This window comes from Crocuta crocuta, unplaced genomic scaffold (assembly GCF_008692635.1).
Source record: "Crocuta crocuta isolate KB4526 unplaced genomic scaffold, BGI_CrCroc_1.0 scaffold96, whole genome shotgun sequence".
NCBI classification, from domain to species: Eukaryota; Metazoa; Chordata; class Mammalia; order Carnivora; family Hyaenidae; genus Crocuta; species Crocuta crocuta.
Window position 1 is genome coordinate 5,149,394 of NW_027531522.1, and position 22,669 is coordinate 5,172,062.

General features: G+C 43.3%; 1 protein-coding gene across 1 annotated transcript in view; it reads left to right on the plus strand.

Annotated features, from left to right (window-relative positions):
- The first annotated feature begins 22,241 nt into the window (after nucleotides 1-22,241).
- The window catches only part of LOC144238602 (LIM zinc-binding domain-containing Nebulette-like), a 217,911-nt gene continuing 217,483 nt past the window's right edge, over nucleotides 22,242-22,669 (plus strand). The window contains exon 1 of the mRNA XM_077772448.1: nucleotides 22,242-22,261. The gene's annotated coding sequence lies outside the window, so the exon portion shown is untranslated. The remainder of the gene's footprint in view (nucleotides 22,262-22,669) is intronic.

Here is a 22,669-nt window from a genome sequence, read left to right on the forward strand (position 1 = left end):
ACAACAGCAGCTCTCAGTGCTGGCTGCCCATCAGCATTACCTGTGGAGCTTTGAAACATACAAATGCTAGCTGCAGATTGAGAATTTCTGGCAGCAGGGCCTTGGGCATCTGTATGTTTAAACAACCTCACAGGGATTCTGATGCATAGCCAGGGCTGGGCGCCACGGCTGTAGAAAACCATTTGATAAAATTCACCAGAAGAGAAATAACCATTTTTCGCAAGTTGAAGATCAAAATTAAATATGTCATTATTTTTAGAGGAATCTATGCCAGTGTACCCTCATCGTGTTTTTAGTTTGTAAGTATGAGATCCATCATCACTGCGAGCTAGCAATGTGAGAACATGAAATAACATCCTAGCGAATCGCACTTCGTGGAAATGATGCTGTGCATTTCCTTCCCCGGCAAAGCTTGAGTTTAAGGAATAAAGACAAAATTTAGACCACGGCTCTGAGCTTTTTACGCCCAGTGGTGTTACTCACAGAATGGTCCACGATGAGACTGGGTCCAGGTGACACTAACGTGTGGTTTAGGAAAAAAAATCCTTCTCAAATCAGTTGTTTGAAGGAGAGAAGCCAAGCGGTGTCCTTGAAGCCAGTGGAGAAGAGAGATCCAAAAATAAAGAGCTTTCACCAGAATTCATAGTGTTAGAATCAATGAAACAAACAAAAAAACTCTTAGCAGGGTTTTATATAGGTATAACTTCAATTGATTGCTTTAATTTTGGCTACGTATGGATATAGCCCTTGTGAAATCGATTTCCAAAAGATTTTTGCAGAATCCTTGTAATTGATATCAAACACCACCACAATTTCTATTTGATTATGACATATTTTGGTGATGTAAATTAGTAGAGCTAATGGACTAATAACATGTATATTTTAAACTCCAGCGATAGTGGGAGGGAGGTACGTTACATGATACAAAATGATTCCAAATACTCTTGGAATTATTGTTCTACAATTAAATGGCTGACATCCAGCATTTAGTTAGTCACTGAAAGCACCTGTCTCATGTCTAGGTGGCCTGGCAGTTTCACAGAGGGAATATATTCAGAGGGAATAAAAGTCCTTTCTGGTGACAGAGAATTGACTTAATTACTAGACTACATTGTATGTTTGGATATGTTGTGATTTTTAAGCTGACTATCACCCTGACAACTTGGAAGGTTTATGTTTTTAGAAAACCTCCAAAGTCGAGTTAATTTTATGGCTGTCGCTCAAGTTGAGCCAGGTACATTTCCTGATTTGTTGTCATCTGCTTTTTGTCCTTGTGGTTTAATCCTGCTGGGTGTTATCTTTCCAAAAATGCGAAGATCTTCCTCTCATCAAGATGGCTGTCCCTATCTGACACTCCAGAGTGACTGGGAGTGATCTGACACCAATCTTCACAGGAGGAAAGAAGGGAGCCAGGCGTAGGAGATTTCTAATTTTATCAGCTAATAATTTGTGATATTCTAGAAGGTGCTTAGAAATGCAAGTCGGTTTAGATTTTTCCCTTTCCCTCCTTGCCTGTGTTCCACCAGTCTAGCCAAGTCCCATTTATCCAGTGGAGCCATTGACCACCCGTGGAATCCATCCCATGCCCACCTCGGTGCCTTACACAGATCAACCCCGTTGTTTTTCTTGGACTAAGTCCTTAGCTTTCGATCTGATTTCCCTGAAGTGAGTCTTGTAGATCTGACCATGCTGTTCTGTAGCACTGAGGATTCCTCGGTAGCCAATGACTGAAAAGTCGGACCAAAGTAGCCGATGCAAAAAAGGAATTTGTGGGCTTATATAACTGAAACGTGTGGGGGTAGATCTCCATAGAGACTTGCTGTGGCCTCCACTGGTGGACACAGGACTTGCTTTTTTTCCCTCCTTTCTTGGCTCCTCTCCCAGGGTTGTTAGCTCATAGAATGGCCCCGTGAGCCTTAGAAGAAGGTGCCCTTCCCTTAGGTAAGCAACATTTAAGTTAGTATACTTTATTTCTCTAATAAGAGCAGTGGTTACGAAATCATTTTGGGAAAGTTACACAAGTAAAATGATTGAACGTGAAATAATAAATAATTTGCAAGTAATTACTTGCAAATCAGTAACTAGAAAATTGGAACTTGTGTGATTTGATCACTTGTTGTAAAATAGTTTACGTGTCTTGCTTTTGGGATCCATGTTAACTTGCTTCAATAATTTGTTTTCTAGAAAAAAAATTCTTGAGATTGGGGTATTTCATGTAACTGAAGAATCGAAATATTTAGAAATATTTAAAAACATTTTTGTATTGAGATACTACATTCTTCAATGGGGAGAAATATAATAGCTTATTTTAACTTTGAACTTGTAACATTTATTTATTTATTTACAATTTTTTATGTTTATTTTATTTTTGAGAGAGAGAGAGCGTACGAGTCAGGGAGGGGCAGAGAGAGAGGGAGACACATAATCCGAAGCAGGCTCCAGGCTCTGAGCTAGCTGTCAGCACAGAGCCTGATGCAAGGCTCCAACCCACAAACTGTGAGATCATGACCTGAGCCAAAGTCAGCACTTAACTGACTGAGCCACCTAGGCGCCCCTTGTGCATGTTACTTTTAAATGTTACAAACTCGGAGTACCTGGATTTCGAGCCCCACATCAGGCTCTCTGTTGTCAGCGCGGGGCCCACTTCAGATCCTCTGTCCCTTACTCTCTCAGCCCCTTCCCCACTCATGCTTACTCTCTCTCTCAAAAATAAACATTAAGAAAAAAAATAATGTGCATGTAAAAGCTGCTAAATTTTAACAGCAGTTCATGTTTGTACTAAAGACATCTCTGAGGCCACAAATAAACTGTGTTACAGTGTAAGTCATAGCCCATGCGGAGTTCCTTACAGAATCATGTAAAGATTTAAGGGCACCGAGCAGGGGGAATGTATGATACTGTGCTTCAGGAAGCCCTCAATCCATATTAGCTGTAATCGTTACAATTATTGCTCAGTCTTAGGCTGTGGAATCCATATCTTCCTACTTTTGTCATTCTGGCTCTCTGTGGTTGCTCTCGAATTTCTATAGAGAAGGGCTTTGGAAAGCAATCTGTTGGAAAGAGCTCTGTAGGACTTGGCTTGAAACAGTGTTTGCACAGCAAGCTTATCCCTTCTTCAAACTTGGACTGTAGGTTGGGGGGATGGGAGGAGCTGAGGGGGACTGTGGTGGGGATGGGGACTGAAGCTTTCCCTGTGCCCCCTTGCCAGTCTGTGGCCATCTTAGGGTTTTGGCACTGGCTCCCCGGATTCTTTGCAGTCATCAGTAATCAGCTTTCTGTCCACTTCTGGCTACTGGCTGTATTTGTTCAGATATCAGACTTCCTTGAATCTTTAGTTTTCTGAAGCTTCCGGGTCTGCCGACGCTGACCCGTTGCACCCCCCATATTTCTGGCTGGTTCCTCTTCCCCAGTTCACCCTTCCACTCCCATCTTGGTGACCGGCTTGCTGCCTCATGAGATCACGGACACCTCCTCAGCACATTCGGACAGGTTCTTCCCTCTATCTGGAATACCCTGTCCCCTCTTGACTTGCCCAGCCAACTTCTCATACTTTAGCTGCTCAACTGAGTCAGGCTTGGAGATCTTCCACTGCTGGAGTAAGGTGTGCCTCTGGGGGCTCTAGTAGGGTGTCTTCGGATTGAAGATGTCTGTATACTGTTTATGTTTTATTGTTTATTTATTTAAAAATGTTTATTTATCCATTTTGCAAGAGAGAGAGAAGGAACGAGAATATGTGTGTGTGCATGTGCAGGGGAGGGGCAGAGGGAGAGGGAGAGAGAGAGTCCCAAGCAGGCTCCTCACTGTCAGCACAAGCCTGATGCGGGCTCCAACTCATGAACCCTGAGATCATGACCTGAGACAAAATCAAGAGTTGACTGCTTAACCGACTGAGCTACCCAGGCGCCCCTGGATGTTTTATTTTTACACTGTGAGCACCTTGCTGTCAGGAGTTTTGTCTTTTAACTTTTTATTCCTGTGTCTATCACTACGACTGGTGTTTAAAAAAAAATACACATTCGTTGAATGGAGGAATCAGTGAGGTGCCTGGTAACTTCATTGCCTAGAAGAATCTATCTCTTCAGAAGTAGATTTGTTAAGAACACAGGAGTGATGAGTTACCTGTAAGACCTCCTCTATTGCATAAGTCATTATGAAAATAAAAATCTGGGGACCTCTTTGAGAAGAGCAATCAATAACCCTCTTCCCCATGATGTGCCTGCTAAGCCTATAAAAGAGAGACTCTAAAGGCTTGGCTGTACAGACTTTTCACTGTCTTTCTTTCAGGGCCTCCCACAGACCCCAGATCTCCTGTGCAATTTCCAGTTTTACAGGCTGGGGAAGTTTTCTATCATCAAATGTTTAGTGGGAAAACAAGTCAGTCCTTCAAAGGGAGGGGCTGGGAAAATGATCTTGAAGTTGATGGGATTTGTTTTTTTTGATAAGAATGACTCACTGTATAGAATGCCTTCAGCTAAAAACAATAATGTTTTAATAATGTACCTATTGTCAAAGGCTTTGGGCATTTGGTCAAATGGTTACATAATGGGATTCCAAAAGCCGGTAGCAGATGCTGGGTTGGGTTCGTACTTTTCTTGTTGAACAAGCCTCTCGGACATATGCAGAATAACTACCACCAAAGTTCCATCTGATCAATACATTCAGCTATTGTCCTGGCAATAAGATAGGCTATTCCATAGATAGGTGCTTTCATTGGCGGGAGAAATCAGCTCTGATTTCCTAACCTGGTATGCTGTTACAATAAAGAAGTTTCAGTCCTTTCCAATATTGAAGAGGGGGTAAGAATTCAAATTCCAAAGTCAGATGGCCTGGGTTGAAGTCCAAGTTCTTGCACAGGTTACTGAGGGTCCACATCCCCCATTTTTCTCATCTGTGAAACAGGTTTAATCACAATACTACTGGTGTTCTTGTGAGGAGTAAATGAGCCAATATACGCAAAGTGCCTGAGGTATCACAGGCATCTGAGAAGCGAAGCATTAGCTGATGTTATGCTAGATTTAGGGATACTCGGGGGTGGGGCCACAGGTGGGAAGTTGGCAAATTGAATGCCAACACTTGTGGTTGCTCTTGAACTAAACACTGAACTTGTTTAAAAACTGCATCTCTCTATTCTAAGTAGCTTTAAGGTTTTCTCCATCCACAGAAAAATTTTAAAGCCAGTATCAGTTATAAAGGGGGAAACACTGGGGCGCCTGGGTGGCTCAGTCGGTTAAGCATCCAACTTCGGCTCTTGATCTCACAGTTCGTGGGTTCGAGCCCTGCATCGGGCTCTGTGCTGACAGCCAGCTCAGACCCTGCAGCCTGCTTGGGATTCTGTGTCTCCCTCTCTCTGACCCTCCCCTGCTCATGCTGTCTCTGTCTCTCTCTCAGAAATAAATAAAACATTGAAGAAAAGTTTTAAAAAAGGGAGAAACACTGCAAACAAACAAACAAACAAAAAGATCAGTTAGCAGAGTCCAATTCTTTTCTGAAAATATACCTACTCTCAGTTCTCAGAGAGCAGGGAGAGTTGAATTCTGAGGAGGAAATTTGGAAGCCTTCAGCTGTTATCACCTCCCTCCAACACTGAAATACAGCTGGTCCCGCTTCTTTTAGCCTAAAGCAAAAATAAAAAAAGGCTTTTTATCCAAAATATCTCAATTCTGGGATGATGTTTAGAATTTTGAGAAATTTCAAAAGGGTAACTTGATTCCAGCTGTGATTTTGCATTAGCCGCAGGTGAGAAGCTGTGTCAGGGCAAGGGCTCTGGGCAAAGGATCAGAATGAAGAAATGGAATGCTTTAGAAAGCTCTTTTGAACATGCTAAGGCTTTGGGGCTCCTGGGTGGCTCAGACAGTTAAGCGTCTGACTTTGGCTCAGGTCATGATCTCATGGTTCATGAGTTTGAGCCCTGCATCGGGCTCTGTGCTGACACCATGAAGCCTACTTGAGATTCTCTCTCTCCCTCTTTCTCTCTGCTCCTCTCTTGCTTGCTTTCTCTCTCTCAAAAATAAATAAACTTAAAAAAAAAAAAGAGTGAAATATGCCAAGGCTTTAATGGAAAAAGTGAAAACTGGGGTGCCTGGGTGGCTAAGTCGGTTAAGCATCTGATTTCGGCTCAGGTCATGATCTCACGGTTCGTGGGTTCCAGCCCCATGTCGGGCTCTGTGCTGACAGCTCAGAGCCTGGAGCCTGCTTCAGATTCTGTGTCTCCCTCTCTTTCTGACCCTCCCCTGCTCACACTGTCTCTCTCTCAGAAATAAATAAAACATTAAAAAATTTTTTTAAAAAAGTTGAAAACTTACAAGAACAAATGGGTAATGTAAGCGGAGAGATGAAGGCTCTAAGATTGAATCAAAAGGAAGTGCTAGAAATAAAAAACGCTGTAACAGAAATGAAGAACGCCTTTGAGGGGCTCCTGGGTGGCTCAGTTGGTTAGGTGTATGACTTTGGCTCAGGTCACACGATATCACAGTTTATGAGTTTGAGTCCCGCGTTGGGCTCTGTGCTGACAGCTCAGAGCCTGGAGCCTGCTTCTGATTCTGTCGCTCTCTCTCTCTCTCTCTGCCCCTCTCCTGCTCCTGCTCTGTCTCTCTCTCTGTCTCTCTCTCTCTCTCTCTCAAAAATAAATAAATATTAAAAAAAAGAATGCCTTTGATGGGCTGGATAGTAGACTAGATGTGACTGAGGAAAGAATCAACGGGCTTGAAGAAATGTCAACAGAATCTTCTAAAATTGAAATTCAAAGAGAAAAAAAGAATGAAAAAGGTAGAACATCTAAGAACTCTGAGACAGCTACAAAAGGTGTAACATACATGTAATGGGAACACCAGCAGGAGAAGATGAAAAAGAGAAAGAAACAGAAGCAATATTTGAAACAATAAAAACTGGAAATTTCCCCCAATTAATGCCAGACACCAAACCACAGATCCAAGAAGCTCATAAAATCTCAAGTAGGATAAAAAACAAAAACAAAAAAACCAAATCATCTAGACATATCCTACTTATCTGCAGGATATCAAAGACAAAGAGAAATCTTGAAAAAAACAAGAGGAAAGAAACCCCTTACCTACAGAGGAGCAAAGAAAAGAATTGCATCGGACTTCTCTTCAGAAACCATGCAAGAAAGAAGAGAGTGGAGTGAAATATTTAAGTTGTTAAAAGAAAAAAAGTCACCAATCGAGGATTCTGTATCCAGTGAAATTATATTTTAAAAATGAAGGAGAAATCAAGACTTTCTTAGACAATCAGATGTGGAAGGAATTGTTCCTAGGGGATTTGCCTTGCAAAATTATTTAAAAGAGACTGTTAAAGAGAAGGAAAATGATGTATAGCAGAAACTCAGATCTATGTAAAAAGAGCATTAGAGAAGGAATAAATGAAGGTAAAATAAAAGATCTATTTTTCTCATTCTTTTTTTTTTTATGTTTTATTTATTTCTAGGAGAGAGAGAGAGAGACAGCGTGAGCAGGGGAGGGTCAGAGAGAGAGGGAGTCACAGACTCTGAAACAGGCTCCAGGCTCTGAGCTGGCAGTCAGCACAGAGCCCGACGCGGGGCTCGAACCCACCAACCGCGAGATCATGACCTAAGCGAAAGTCGGACGCTTAACCGACTAAGCCACCCAGGCGCCCCTTAACTTTTTTTTTATGTTTATTTTTCTCATTCTTGATTGATCTAAGCAGATAACAATTGGTTCAAAACAACAATAGCAGGAATGTAATCAGTGAGCATTGTTTATAGATAAGTAAAATGAATGATAGCAAAGTTATAAGGAACGGGAGGGAAGAGCTGGGAGAACGCTGTTTTAAGTTGTTTGCATTGTCTGTGAAGTGTTATAACACTACGTAAAAGAGGGCTTGGATTAGTTGTAAATGCATGTTGCAAACTCAAGGGCAACCACCAAAAAAATAATTAGAAAAAGAAGTGGAACTGATATTCTAAGAGAGGAGAAAAAAGTGGAATCATAAAATGCTCAAAGCACAAGGCGGAAAAGAGTGGGAGAAAAAAGAAACTAATAACAAAGGCAATGAATAGGAAATAGTTACAAATATGGTAGACCCTAATCCAACTGTATAAAAAAATCTTTCTGGATTTGGGGCGCCTGGGTGGCTTAGTCGGTTAAGCGTCCGACTTTCGCTTAGGTCATGATCTCGCGGTTCGTGGGTTCGAGCCCCGCGTCGGGCTCTGTGCTGACTGCCAGCTCAGAGCCTGGAGCCTGTTTCAGTCTGTGACTCCCTCTCTCTCTGACCCTCCCCTGCTCACGCTGTCTCTCTCGCTCTCCTAGAAATAAATAAAAAAAAATTAAAAAAAAAAATCTTTCTGGATTTTATAATCAAAACCACTCCCTGCCTAGTGTTCTGGAATTTGCTTTGTGTTTTAAATGCTCTCCATCTTAATCATCATTTTAAAAGGGGAGAATAATAGTACCAATCTAGTAGTATTGTTGTAGGGTTTAAATGAGATAATATAGGGGTGCCTGGGTAGTTCAGTTGGTTAATTGTCCGACTCCTGATTTTGACTTAGATCATGATCTCATGGTTTGTAGGACAGAGGCCCTTGTCTGGCTCTGTGCTGACAGCCTGGAGCCTGCTTGGGATTCTCTCTCTTCCTCTCTCTCTGCCCTTCCCCCCTCTCAGGCACATATAAGAACCCTCTCTCGGTCTCAAAATAAATAAATAAACATTTATTTAAAAAAAAAATTTAATGTTTTATTTACTTCTGAGAGAGAGAGAGACAGCATGAGCAGGGGAGGGTCAGAGAGACAGGGAGACACAGAATCTGAAACAGGCTCCAGACTCTGAGCTGGTTGTTAGCACAGAGCCCAATGCGGGGCTCGAACCCACAAACTGTGAGATCATAACCTGAGCTGAAGTCAGATGCTTAACCGACTGAGCCACCCAGGCACCCCAATAAATAAACATTTAAATGAGATAATATATATTTAACTTTTAGTATAGCATCTGGCCTACAGTAAACACTCAATAAATGCTGCCTAGTGTTAATTTCCAATAGAATTAGATGTTTATTACATTTGTTAAATGTTTATTAAGTGTCTTCTATGTGTTAGGTATAGTATAGGTGCTATGGTGATACAATTTGGATTGTGTTTATTTTATTAAATAAAAACACTACTCAACATGTGTGCATAGAAAAGATAGAAAATACATCAAGAGTGTGTGTGTATGTGTGTGTGTGTGTGTGCGTGTGTGTATGAGCCACAGAGAGAGGGAGAGAGAGAGATGAAGAAGAAAAAAGTCCTACCATTCAGCAAAACCCATTGTTGACACCTTGGTAAACATCTTTTCAAACATTGGAATGTATGTATATATAACACAAGTTTTTAAAGGGGATCGTTTTGCATATTGTGTTTTATCTCCTTTTAAATGTTTCTATTCAACATATCTGTACCAGCTTTCTATGCATAGATACATTTTTAAGTTTTAAAAGTGTGCATTAATTTTACCTGAGGTTCTAAAAATTTAAGTCACTTTCTGCTTTACTTTTTATTAAATAATTAATATCGAGGGATGCAAATGGGAATTATCTTAATGAGAAACGAAAGCCTCTGTAGACCAGATCTCTGATGTCTTCAGTGAGCTTTGCTGAGCATTCATGCAGCCGCAGGAATAAAATTGAATTCTCCATTTTCAGCTGAAATGTTGAAAAGCAAAAAGAAAGACAAAATGGAAGGTCTACAAAGGTCAGACATGAGCATTTTCCAAATAGCAAAATCTATTGTGTAGACCCCTGGAATTTTATGAAGGCCATGTATGTATGGGGAGGGGGGGGCGGGGCGAGGAGGGAAACAGGAGGGAGAGGTGAAATTCTCCGTGCTTAGCTTGGAGGTGAGCTTTGGGGAGCCCTGCCCCCCTTGGTTCCTGACCAACAAGAGTCCCATGGGATGGGGTGGGGGGGACTCTATCTCTCTCCGAGCAGGCCTCAGCAGTCTGGGAACCGACATCTCCACACCCTCAGGCTCTTGTCAACAGCTGTGGGGTGTTACCAGGCACATTCTTTAAAATGTGAGGGAAACAAAACAAATACCCACGCCCTAAAATTTGTCCTACAAACTGTGCATGGCTTCCCCACGGTTCCTTGCACCTTTCTCTATGGTGCAAATGAAAGACCATTGGAGGGACAAGTACAGCTGCCACTTTTAAGGGCTGTCGTTGAGCCAGATGGAGCCCGGATGGCGTGGACGAGGTGACGTGGGGCGAGCTATTAGCCAGTCACCTCAAAACCAGAGCACCCTTCTGCTTTATAGAAGAGTTTTCTTGTTACGATGATGTATAGTGTAGAGAATGTGGAAAATATGGATCGAAAGGAAAATACAAACCCACCGTCATCCCAACTCTGTTGACGCTGTAGTGTGCCCCCGTCCAGCGTTTTCTGGGCACACTTAGTTACGTAAAATGAACAAAAATGAGATAATAGAGAACCTTTGTGTTTACAACCTGCCCCCCCTTAACAAAATATCAGAGACATCTTTTCATGTCATTAAATGCTCTTTAACGTTATGTTTTTACCTTTTCACTTTAAGTTTTAAGAGGTACCCCATTACAACATTACATCTCTGTTTGGGTTTATTTGCGCTCCCACGCGTGTTTTTATTGGATGGAGCAATAGCAGGGGCTCCGATTTCTTTTCTGTATAACGAAGGCTCTTTCTTCCATTCGTCTCCGCGTAGTCGGTTCCATTCATTTCAGGTCCTTTCTGTTACTCATACTGAAGGGCACTTCCCTGCCCTGGTAGCTCCTGCTAATGGGCACAACTTGTACCACGCATGTCTGTAAAATGGTGAAGGCGCAGCTCCTTGTTCGATGAGTCATTGTAAATGGAAGGAAAACCACTTCCCTGCCCCTCCAGTGCGTTGCCAGCCCCTCCGTGGAGCGAGGAGCCAGTGCATTAGCGTGGGGTAGATTTGCTGCAAGACTTTTTTTTTGTTGTTGTTGCTGCATCTGAAACAGGGAAACATCTTCCGCTGAAGCTCTTGAACCCTCCATCCACTGAAAAAGGATAATTATGGCCAAGGACACGTGAAAACAACCCAAAACAAAGACAACACACAAAACTGTTCGTGGCTTGAACTACTGGCTCGGTTTTCATTAGGGTGAGTCTCGTCTTCACTCCTGAAAAATCTGCCCAACAATTATTTCCTCCTGATGTGAGGGCTTCACACAGAACAATTACCAGCAGCTCAAGAAGATGAAGCAACTGTATTAATTTGCTGATGTAAAGCAACACATATTCTATTTGTCCTTGACCTTGCTCTGTTGATTTTTCCAGCTCTTGATGTTTACGAACTGCTCTTCTGGGCCTGGCTGGCTCCAGCGCGTGCAGACACCTGCCTCCGTGAATTTCCCAGGCCCTTGCCTTGTGCTCTATGTGGGCATGCTCAGAGGCCCCTGCCCACCTGCTCGCTTCTGCGCACCGCAGTGGCCTCTCTGTTGCTGTTCAAATCCCCTCTCCCTGTGGTCCCTACGCTCACCGCTTCCGTCCCTCCAAGTTCACACCTTTCTTTCTTCGCTTTCTCTCTCCCTTCCCCATCTTCTGTCCACTTCTTCCCTTCCTCTGTGATGACTCATTCATCCACCTGTGTTGCCACCTTCTCCAGGCTGCCCGCACCCTGTTCTCACTGGAGATGAGCGGATCTGCTGTTTAGGATAATAATATCATAATAATATTATATTTATAATGGTATTATGATTATATTATGTACTACGGTTATCCAGAATATAATCATTATAATTACAAATATTTACAATTGTAATATTATTTTTATAGAATTTAATAATTATATTAATTTCAACGTTTGATTACAAACANTATTATAAAATGTAGCTACCAGAAAGTGTGAAATTATGCATGTAGAAATTATGCTCCCATTTGCAATTCTTGCTAAATTTCTGTTGGACAGCACATACACAAATCCTTGCACCGTTGCTCAGAACTCACCGTTTTCCAACTGTTAAGAGCTGAGAACTTTCTTTGAGACCATTGTGGCTTCTTTATCCTTATTTACTTTTGCTTCTTAGTAATGGCAACAGCATATCTTAAAGACAAGAATATATGTATACTTCTGTTTTAATTTATTTTAAATTTAATTTAAAAGGGGAAAAAAGGGGCACCTGGGTGGCTTAGTCGGTTAAGCGTCCGACTTTCGCTTAGGTCATGATCTTGTGGTTCGTGGTTTCGAGCCCCGCATCAGGCTCTCTGTTGACTGCCAGCTCAGAGCCTGGAGCCTGTTTCAGAGTCTGTGTCTCCCTCTCTCTCTGACCCTCCCCTGTTCACGCTGCCTCTCTCTATCCTAGAAATAAAATAAAAATATAAAAAAAAAAAAAATAAAAGGGGAAAAAACAACCCATAGCCACATCTTCTCTATGGTCAGATTTTGGTCTGTGACATCTGAATTTAAAAGGTGAGCATAGCCCTTCCCTCCTTTTTGTTTTTGAGCTTCCCTGAATATTCTCCGTAGGTCAAGCCATCAAATGCCTGCCTGGCCACAGCCTCTGTGGAAGGGTGTTCCTTGTGATGCTATCTGTGTCCCCTCCCCACACCCCCCAGCCCTGCAGAGACCTGACTTCAGGACGATGAAGAAGTACACCAGTGACCCAGAGATGTGAAAAGTTGAGTTGGGCTGAACAGTGTGTTTTTCTGAACTGGAAAAGAATAAGGCTGTTATTTATGGAAGGTGAAGATGGAAAGGGGCTGAGAGAATCACCCAGGGCCGTGTGTGGTCATGGCCAGCCAAATTTCTAAGGAAGAAATTATGAGTAAGTAGGATCTGTGGACGGGGAAACCTGTCTATGGAGACGCATGTAAGATAGACAAATGGGGGTGAGAGTAAGCAAGTCGGTTGTGAAGGCAAGAAGTGGACGAGTGGAGATCAGCTGAATTTTCCTAATAACAGACGTCGGTGCCCTCAGGCTGCTGTAACAGAAATACCAGGGACTGGTCGGCTTATGCACAACAGAAATTTCTTCCTCACAGTTCTGGAGGGTGGGAAGTCTAAAATGAAGGCACGGGCAGAGTCAATGTCTAGGGACGGCCCTTCCTCTGGTTCATAGATGACATCTTCTTGCTGTGCCCTCACGTGCTGGAAGGCACAGGGGAGTGCTCTGAGGTATCTCTTACAACGGCCCTAAGCCCATTCGTGAGGGGTCCAGACTCATGGCCCTTTCCAGCTCCCAAAGGCCTGGCCTCCAAATGCCATTGCCCTGGGGCAGTAGGATTTCAATAGGTGAATTTTGGGGAAGGCATTAACGTTCAGACCATAGCCACAGGTCAGTAAAGTAAAGGTTCTTAAACTGATTCTATTATAGATCTGCTTATTTTTTCTTGCCACTCCACAAAGATTCCGTCTTTTTTGGAGGCAGGTTGTTCAACTTTTCCTGGGTTATTGAATGAAAGGAACATTCCTATGATTCTGTTTTCACTGAATGTACTGGCTGGGCTCTCTGTTTCTTGTAACCAGAGTCTAAAGGAAACACTGTCTTCGTTTTGGACAAATTTGAGAATGAATATCTTTTTTCCCCCTAAAATGGCTTTAATAGTCAGGTATATTCCAGACCCTCCCTCACCTACCCTTCTGTTAGGTCCACACAAAGTTTTAATCAACCCAATCTAACCCTAGTTTTTTTTTTAAATACCTGAAACAACCCTTTTTTGACGGCTTCTAAACCACATAATCTAACATAACTTTTTAAAATGATTAAATTTTTATTTGCTTTTGTGTATATTAAGAAGAAGATGAGCCTTTAATTTGTCACCGAACATAATTGCAATTCTTGCCAAGCAGGTTGCAAATCTACTTTCTTTTGAGGTTCAGAATTGATGCTAATTAATGAGTCAGAGCTTTGGTGTAAAAAGCATAGGAACTTACTACAAGGAATAGAAAAAAATGTATTTTTATTTCTATTCCTACTGTCATCGGGCAAGAAGTATATTTTCCTCGAGCTAGTTCTTCATTGACCGTAAGCCATGTTAAGGTAGTTTATTAGTTAGTGGATGCCATGCCATGGACCGGGGGAGTTAAACAGTAGAAATTTGTTTCTCACGGTTCTGGAGGCTGGGAGTCTGACCTTAGGGTGCCGACATGGGTGGGTTCTGGTGAAGTTTGTCTTCCTGGCTTATACATGGCTCTTGCTGTGTGCTCATATATGGGAGGAGGGGGGGAGGAAGGAGAGAGAGAGAGAGCGAGAGCAAGTAGTTGGAGGAGGCCATTGAGAAGACATGACTGCTTGTTGACTCATGAGCTGGACCCCAGCAAAAGGAGAGGCTCCTTATGCCCTCCCCTCTTTTCTGTTTGGGTGTTTCCACACCTTTCCTGTACTGGAGGCTAGGGGGTCACTTCAAGGATGTGGTCTTGACATGGGAATGTGTCACTCTGGACTATATATGTGGCTGAGCCCTGCCGAGGCCCATAAGTTCCCTTGTTGTGGCCAGTCTGGAGGGTCTGCCTTTCTCTTCCATCTCGCCTAACCTTCCACGTAGGAGGGCCAGCTTCATCCTGGAAACTCCCAAGGTTGGGCATCAACACAAGCACTCTGGCATCTCTTCTTCTAGGGATGCTAATTCCATCAGGAGGGCAACCTCCTCTAAACCTAATGATCCTCCAGAGGCCTGTCTCCAAATACCATCACATTGGGGGTTAGAGCTTCAATGTATGAATTTTGTGGTAGTGTAATTCAGTTCGTTGCAGGTATTAAAGGCAAATTATAATTTTAATAATAATTTTTTCCCTTATGTATGTTAAGCAAAGTATCATTATTATTTTTAAAAATTTTTGTAAGTGTATTTATTTATTTTGGGAGGGCGAAAGAGAGAGAGAGAGAGAGAGAGAGAGAGAGGGAGAGAGCCAGAGAGCAGGAGGGGCAGAGAGAGAAAAAGAATCCCAAGCAGGTTCCGCACTATCAGTGCTGAACCTGATGCGGGTCTTGAACCCACAAACCGTGAGATCATGATCTGACTTGAAACCAACAGTCAGACGCTTAACCATCTGAGCCACCCAGGTACTCCTTATTATTATTAAAAAATTTTTTTTAAATATTTTATTTATTTCTGAGAGAGAGAGAGAGAGACAGTGTGAGCAGGGGAGGGTCAGAGAAAGAGGGAGACACAGAATCTGAAACAGGCTCCAGGCTCTGAGCTGTCAGCACAGAGCCCAGCACGGGGCTTGAACCCACAAACCGTGAGATCATGACCTGAGCCGAAGTTGTATGTTTAGCTGACTGAGCCACCCAGGTACCCCTCCTTATTATTATTTTTAAAGATCTCTGTCGGGCAGGGCCTTTGCTGAAGCTGTCAGGCACGAATGCAGGAGCCGATGGGAAGGGAGCCAGCAGCGTGGACGGCTGCCCTCCACTTTCTCCAACCCTCCCTCTTCAGGAGCTGGGCCACTGTGCTCTCTGGCTGTCAGTCTGGGATCCCCACATCCTGAGCCCTGGCCATGGTACCACCGGCCACTGTTGTCCCTGCTGCCACAGCCCACTTCCATCTCGGCCGGCCACTGATGGACGCCCCGAAGTATATTTTGATACTTTGCAAGTTTTTTTTTTAAATATTTTTATTTATTTATTTCTAGGAGAGAGAGAGAGAGAGACAGCGTGAGCAGGGGAGGGTCAGAGAGAGAGGGAGACACAGACTCTGAAATAGGCTCTAGGCTCTGAGCTGGCAGTCAGCACACAGCCCGACGCGGGGCTCGAACCCACGAACCGCGAGATCATGACCCAAGCGAAAGTCGGATGCTTAACCGACAAAGCCACCCAGGCGCCCCGATACTTTGCAAGTTTTATATAATGCAGGTTTTATTTTTGTAGCTTGATATTTATCAACTTGGGCAGATGATTCATTCGGAAAGCAGTCTTGAAACACACGAGTAGGGTAATAATAACTATCATTATCCTTGTCACCTCCTATCTGGTTTGTATTAAAATACATCAGGGAGGTCAGTTTTATTTACTGATTTTCTAGTGGGTCAATGGTGAAGCAAATATTTTACTATGTTCTTACTGGATGTTACATACTGGGTATAATGTTTTATGTGAAATAATTTTTATTTGTTAAAGTAATGGAGTGTGGGGTCCCAGGATTTCCTATCTACAGTGTCTCCGCGTCCTGTTTGGGGAAATGAAGTCCTGCCTCCTTCCATATCTGGTCTGTCGAAAAGACTTCTTAGAGGGTTGTTACAGAACAATCCAAGGAAGACACGGGTAAGTTGCTAAGCGAAAGCAGCGGCAGTGGGTAGGGAGACAGATTCATGAGTACTTTTGGAGATAAAATAAACAGGATTGAGTAACTGGACAGGGTTGGTTCAGGAGAGGAAAGAGTTTGGGTTGATTTTTAGGGTTCTGGCTGTGGAGATGTGGACGTTACTCATCACGTAGCTCTATAGAGGAGGAGAGGAAGATTCAGGAAGATTTGGAGACAAATCTGGTGACTTGGTGAACCACCTATACTATTTGTAATTACATGTGAAAAACTGACTGGAGAAGGGAGGCAATTACCTAAAGGTGCAAGTAAAGTTAAGTCCTTTTATTAGGCGTGAATGTGAAGATGTGTTGTACTTCCAACCTCTTTGCCTTGGGCTGTCTCCCTTGGGGGCAACAGTGATGAAGGATCAAGGCCATCTTGATTTCCAAGGGCTTCTTTGGAAGGTCCTGGAACTCACTGAGGTCCTAAAGACAAAACAGAATTGACACATAGTCGGGTGTGTTTGTTTCCTGTTGCTGCTGCGACAACACTTATCGTTGTGTGTGTGTGTTTTTTAATATTTGTTATTATTGAGACAGATACACAGCATGAGTGGGGGAGGGTCAGAGAGAGAGGGAGACACAGAATCCGAAACAGGCTCCAGGCTCTGAGCTGGCTGTCAGCACAGAGCCCATTGCGGGGCTCAAACCCACGAACCACGAGATCATGACCTGAGCCGAAGTCGGACACTCAACCGACTGAGCCACCCAGGTGCCCCTCGTTGTGTTTTTAACAACACAAATTTATTGTCTTCCAGCTCTGCGGGTCAAAAGTCCTAAAATCAAGAGGTTGGCAGGACCGTGTTCCCACAGGAGGGTCTAGGAGAGAATCTGTTTCCTTGCGTTTTCCGGCTTCTAGAACTGCCTGCATTCTTTGCTTTGTGGCCCCTCACGCGTGGTCCAGGCCAGCAGGGTAGCGTCTTCAGATCTGCCTGGGCTCTGCCTCCGTTGTCCCGTCTCCTTTTCTGGCTCTACCCCCCTGCCTCCCTCTTACGAGGGACCCTTGTGATTACATCGGCCCATTGGGATAATCTAGGATAATCTCTATCTCAAGATCCTTATCCTAATCCCATCTGCAAAGCCTCTTTTGCCTTGTAAGGTGACATATTCGTAGGTTCTGGGTATGAGCATGGGGACACCTTTGAGGGCCATGGTTTGCCTACCACAGGGTCTGTCTTCCCCGTCATGCTAGGGTGCTCGGTCCCATAAGGACCAAAACACAGATGATCCTGCCCCTCCAGCCTTTCTTTCCCCTTTTTGCAATTCCTGAAAGGTTTTGGGTCAAATTTACAACTATGAGTTGATATATGTGCAAATATTTTTGGTAAATTGGGGGTTTGGGGGGGTCTTGTTTGATAAGATGTGTCATCGATTAAGAAATGTTTCATTATTCTTCGAAGTTTGCTGTCATGCCATGTTGGGAGGGGGCATCCAAGTGATGTAAATACACTTTCAGCATGTGTATAAGAGCAGAGCAAGCCCTAAAACAGGGAAACAAGGGTGATCGCCCTAAACCCTCCACATTAGGGGGTCTTGTATTCTTGGGAGTGGGGTGCCAGCTAGTTCCTACTCCCGGTAGAAAGTGAAAGCGGCCCCTTCCTCTGGTAGCATTTCCTGACTTCCTCACTGAATTAGAAGTTCCTCCTCTTTCTCCCACGATATCTGGGGCCGAGCTTTCTTTTAGAGCATTTACCACATCGTATTATAATTCATTGCCTGCTGATCTGTCCCACTAGATTTTATTATAAGTAGAGATTATGCCTTATTCTCCACTGCATCCCCTTGTGCCTAATACCTGCCTACCAAGAACTGTATATTGAATGGATAAATGAAAGGAATCGTTTCTAGAACAGCTTCTGAGTCTTGAATTTCCCTTAATGTTTTTATTTTATATTTCTCATAGACTTGCAGGAATACTATATTGGCAAATGAGATAGTTCCTCTAAAATGCGGTAACATCTTCAGAGAAATGCTTCATTAGGCTAAGGCTCATATGTAGCTAGCAAATGAAAGTGTGAGCTAAAACTTTTTTTACCTATGAAAATTGTTGGCTGGGAAAACTTGCCCCCATGGGGGATTTTAGCCAACTGGCAAAAATGTATACAGTTTTACATAATGTCTGACGAGTAGAAGGCGCATAATAAAGCTTTGTGTAATGAGAGGATGAAGAGTTAATTAATTAATAATAAGAGCTATTATTATTAATTATACATTACACGTTTAACAGCGTGCCTTTTAGGAAAGTAAACAAAACAAAACAAAGCAAAACACATTCTGAATCTTGGACGTAAAACCATTAGTTCCTCGTTGCTGACGAAGTAGAAAGCATTTCTCTACAATTCTCATCATCGGTGTATTAGTCAGCTCTTGCTGCATTAGCAGTGAACTCCCCAAATTTCAATGGCTCACTGCAACAATTATGCTTTATTCCCATTGTGTGAAATTTGTGGGCTTGCTGGAGCTCTGCTGGGCATGGCTGGGTTTACGGAACTCATTTGGGCCCTACTAGCTAGACGGGTTTTTACATTCTTGGACAAAGTCAGTGAAGCTGCCACTCCCTGGGATAGCCTCTTCTCCTGGCCGGGCACCAGAGCTCAAGGGGTGGGGGAATAGAGGTAAACTATGCAAGTACCTTGAAGCTTCTGCTCGAGTGGCCAAAGGAAGTCACATGGTCAAGTGCAGAGTCACCACCAGAGAGAAATACACTTTGCCTACAGGAAATGTTGCCAGGATGGAAGAGAACAAAAAGTTGTGAGCCAGTAATACAATCTATCACATTCTGTGCCTGAGGTAATGTTTGTCAAAGCCGCCTTTGGGTCTTTTGTGATATTAACTGTTCGGTTAAAGCTTTTAATGTGAGGTTCAGTTTATGTACTTGAAATAACAAAGGTGATTATACAGTCTCCAATAGGTTCTATGTAAATAGGCCCCAGAGGAAAAAGTAAATAGATTTGGGAGTTTTAGCTAAAGAAAAAAATTCAATTTTATAAGTATATAAATGTTTTCCTGAGGGTTGTGATGGTTAGTCGTTCTTTATATCTATGGATGTCCAAGCCAGCAGGAAAGGATTTAATTAAAGCAGAGATATTGGGGTATAGTTACCATAAGGAACGATTTCTTGACCAGTCGAGTGAGAAAGTCATGAGAGGGGCTAAAGGTCTCCCTGGCGGATAATTAAATCATTCATCTGCTTGAAGGAGGAAGACTGGGCCAGATGACAGATTTCTGCCAAATCTCTTGTTTATAGTGCTTTGAATTTTGAAATAAAGAAGTCTTTTTAAGACAGATGGTATTAAAATTCTTCTTACATTGGTAAAATGACACTAAGCAACTTAAAAGCTGGCCTAATGCAGAAAATGAAAATAGTAAGAGAAACAAATGTGAAAGGAAAGTACAACTCTAAGCATTCATTGTTTACTTTTGAGAGAACAAAACATCGTAGTTAATTCCAATTTTAATACATTCATTTGTTTTATTCAGACTCTTTCAAAAAACATTGAACTAGTACCTACTATGTGTCAGGCATTGTGATAGGTGCTGGTTAGCTCAGATATTATATAATTCGTGGTTAAGAGATCTGATGAATCAGCTCTAAATGTCACAATCACCATCAATCTTCAGACTTTTTTGCATACCGTTTAAAAAAGAGAATAGGATTTTAATTTTTTATAAATATATTTTATATGAGTATATATTATTTATATTTTATTTTTATGATTTATAGTTATGAAAATCTAAATACAAAAAGGTTAACCCCTTTCAGATGATCATATATGCTATTCTCGGACATTTCTTTCCTTTCTTTCTTTCTTTTTTGTTGAATAAAGATTCTATGTAGGTCCTTTCTGCTCCCCTCAGCTTTATGGAAGTATCACTGACAAAAAAAATTGTAAGATATTTAAAGTGTAGAGTGTTGATGATTTGATATATGTAATACCCTGCGAAAGGGTTCCCTCAACTGAATTAACACATATATCATCTCTCATATTTACATTGTTTATTTTTTTTTTAAATATTTATTTATTTTTGAGAGAGAGAGAGAGTGAGAGAGAGACAGTATGAGTGGAGGAGGGACAGAGGAGACATAATCTGAAGCAGGCTCCAGGCTCTGAGCTGTCAGCACAGAGCCCGAGGACAAACTGAAATCCTGACCTGAGCCGAAGTCGGATGCTTAACCAACTGAGCCATGTTGGCCCCCCTCATATTTACATTGTTTTTAATGAGAACAGTTAAGTTCTACTCTCTTAGCAAATTTCAGTTCTACAATACAGCGGTCTCAACTGCAGGCACCATGTTATATTTTATTTTATTTTATTTATTTTAAAAAAAAATTTTTTTTAATGCTTTATTTATTTCTAGGAGAGAGAGAGAGACAGCATGAGCAGGGGAGGGTCAGAGAGAGAGGGAGTCACAGACTGAAACAGGCTCCAGGCTCTGAGCTGGCAGTCAGCACAGAGCCCGATGCGGGGCTCGAACCCACGAACCGCGAGATCATGACCTGAGCGAAAGTCAGACGCTTCACTGACTAAGCCACCCAGGCGCCCCCACCATGTTATATTTTAGATCCTCAGAGCTTATTCGTCTTAAAGGTGAAAGTTGGTAGTCTTTTACCAACCTACTGTCTCTACCACTCAGCCGCTGGCAGCCACGTTTTTTACTGTTTCTATGAGTTGTACTTTGTTTTCTTCTTTCTTTCCTTCTCTTTTTTCCTTTCCTTCCTCCCTTCCTTCCTCCCTTCCTTTCTCTTTCCTCCCTCCCTCCTTCCCTTTCGATTCTGATTCCGCATGTAAGTGACACCATGCGGTATTTCTCTTTCTCTGGCTTATTTCACTTGGCATAAAATCCTGCAGGTTCATCCACGGTCTCAGAAACTTGTAACCAGCTCTGAGGTCTTTTAAAATGGCAACTGATCCTCTCTGACAGCAAATTATTGTCTTATTTGCCTTTGAGGGGCATTTCTGAATAGGGCCAGGAAGTGGTTCAAAGGCTCTTGCATCGGTGAGTCCCTTTTAAGAAATTATCCCTTTTGAAAAGTCAAACAGCACAGCATCATTACAAATGATATTTCATCAACGCAGGCTGCCTAAGAGGCTCGGAAATCGATAGTTTTCTTCTTCTTCTTTTTTTTTTTTTCAGGAAGAGCCTGCAGATTATTGAAAAAGGGCAGAAATATTTGTCACAGTAGTGGCTGGGTGGCATTACTGAGACTTAATCTGTGTGCTAGCAACGGAATGTGTTTGCTTATTTGTTCTACCCAACCTGTGATAATCTTAGCTGACACTTATGTAGAGTTGACCACAAGGCAGCAGATGGAAACAGTTCAGAACTGCTGACTCATTTAATCCTCACAGTGGGAGGGTAGCTGTTTTTGCAGCGCTACTTTATCCCCATTTTGCAGCTTAGAAAATTGAGGCGCAGAGGACGCTAAGTAGTCGCACAAAGCCCTATGACTAGCAAATGGCAGGGGTGGGCTTTGAACTCAGGCAGTGTAGCTCCGTGTTGCTGCCTTTTCGAAAGCGAGTCCAATAACCCGAGATCTGATGAAAACTAAACACGGATTCCTCTTCCGTTTGCTTTCATCCTAACCTCGGTCTTCAGCTTGATTTTCTGGACCTTCTGGTTAGGACCGTGAGTTGGAAATTGCTTCCCTGAATGCGAGAGAAGAACTTTTCTTAGATTCGGCGGCGTTTAACCGTAAAAATACACAGTGTATGCGCACATGCACGCACAGCAGAATGAATGATGACCGCTGATTAATCCAGAGAGGCGTGACACGGGCCTAAAATGACCACTCGTTGCCCAAGAACAGATTTAAAAAAAGAAAAAAAAGTGCGCGGTTGGGAGCCAGCGAGAGAAGTCGCTTCCCCAGCTAGGGGTCCAAGGACCTGACACAGGCGCGCGGGGGGCCGCCTTTCTCCGCAGACTCCCCCGCGGGCGGGCGCGGCNGAACCCCCAGTGCGCCCGCTGCGGAAAAGTCGTGTATCCCACGGAGAAAGTCAACTGCCTGGATAAGGTGAGCGAGGGGGCGCCGGGCCAGCCCGGACCTGCCGGGCGCCGGGCTGCACCTGCTCCGAGAAGTTTTGGCATCTGCGATGCCAGGAGAGGCGCGGGGCTCTGTGTTTGGGTGTGTGTTGGCACCGGGCGAGGGCACGCAAAGGCGAACGGCCGCAGGACTGTCCAGAGAGCACGCTCGGCGATGGCGGTGTCGGAACCGGGAAGGGATTCGGTCGCGGTGCGGGGCTGCGCCGGCGTCGGCGGCGCTGCTGCGGAGGGCGCGCCCCGGGGGGTCCGAAGAGCCNTATGTCGCGCGGCGGCCGCTGCGGCATCGCTCGGAATAATCTCCGGCTCGGCGCGGCGAGCAGGATCCACGGGGGGTTAATCCACCCGGCTGGGGAATTCCAGAGGAAGTGGCTCCAGGGCC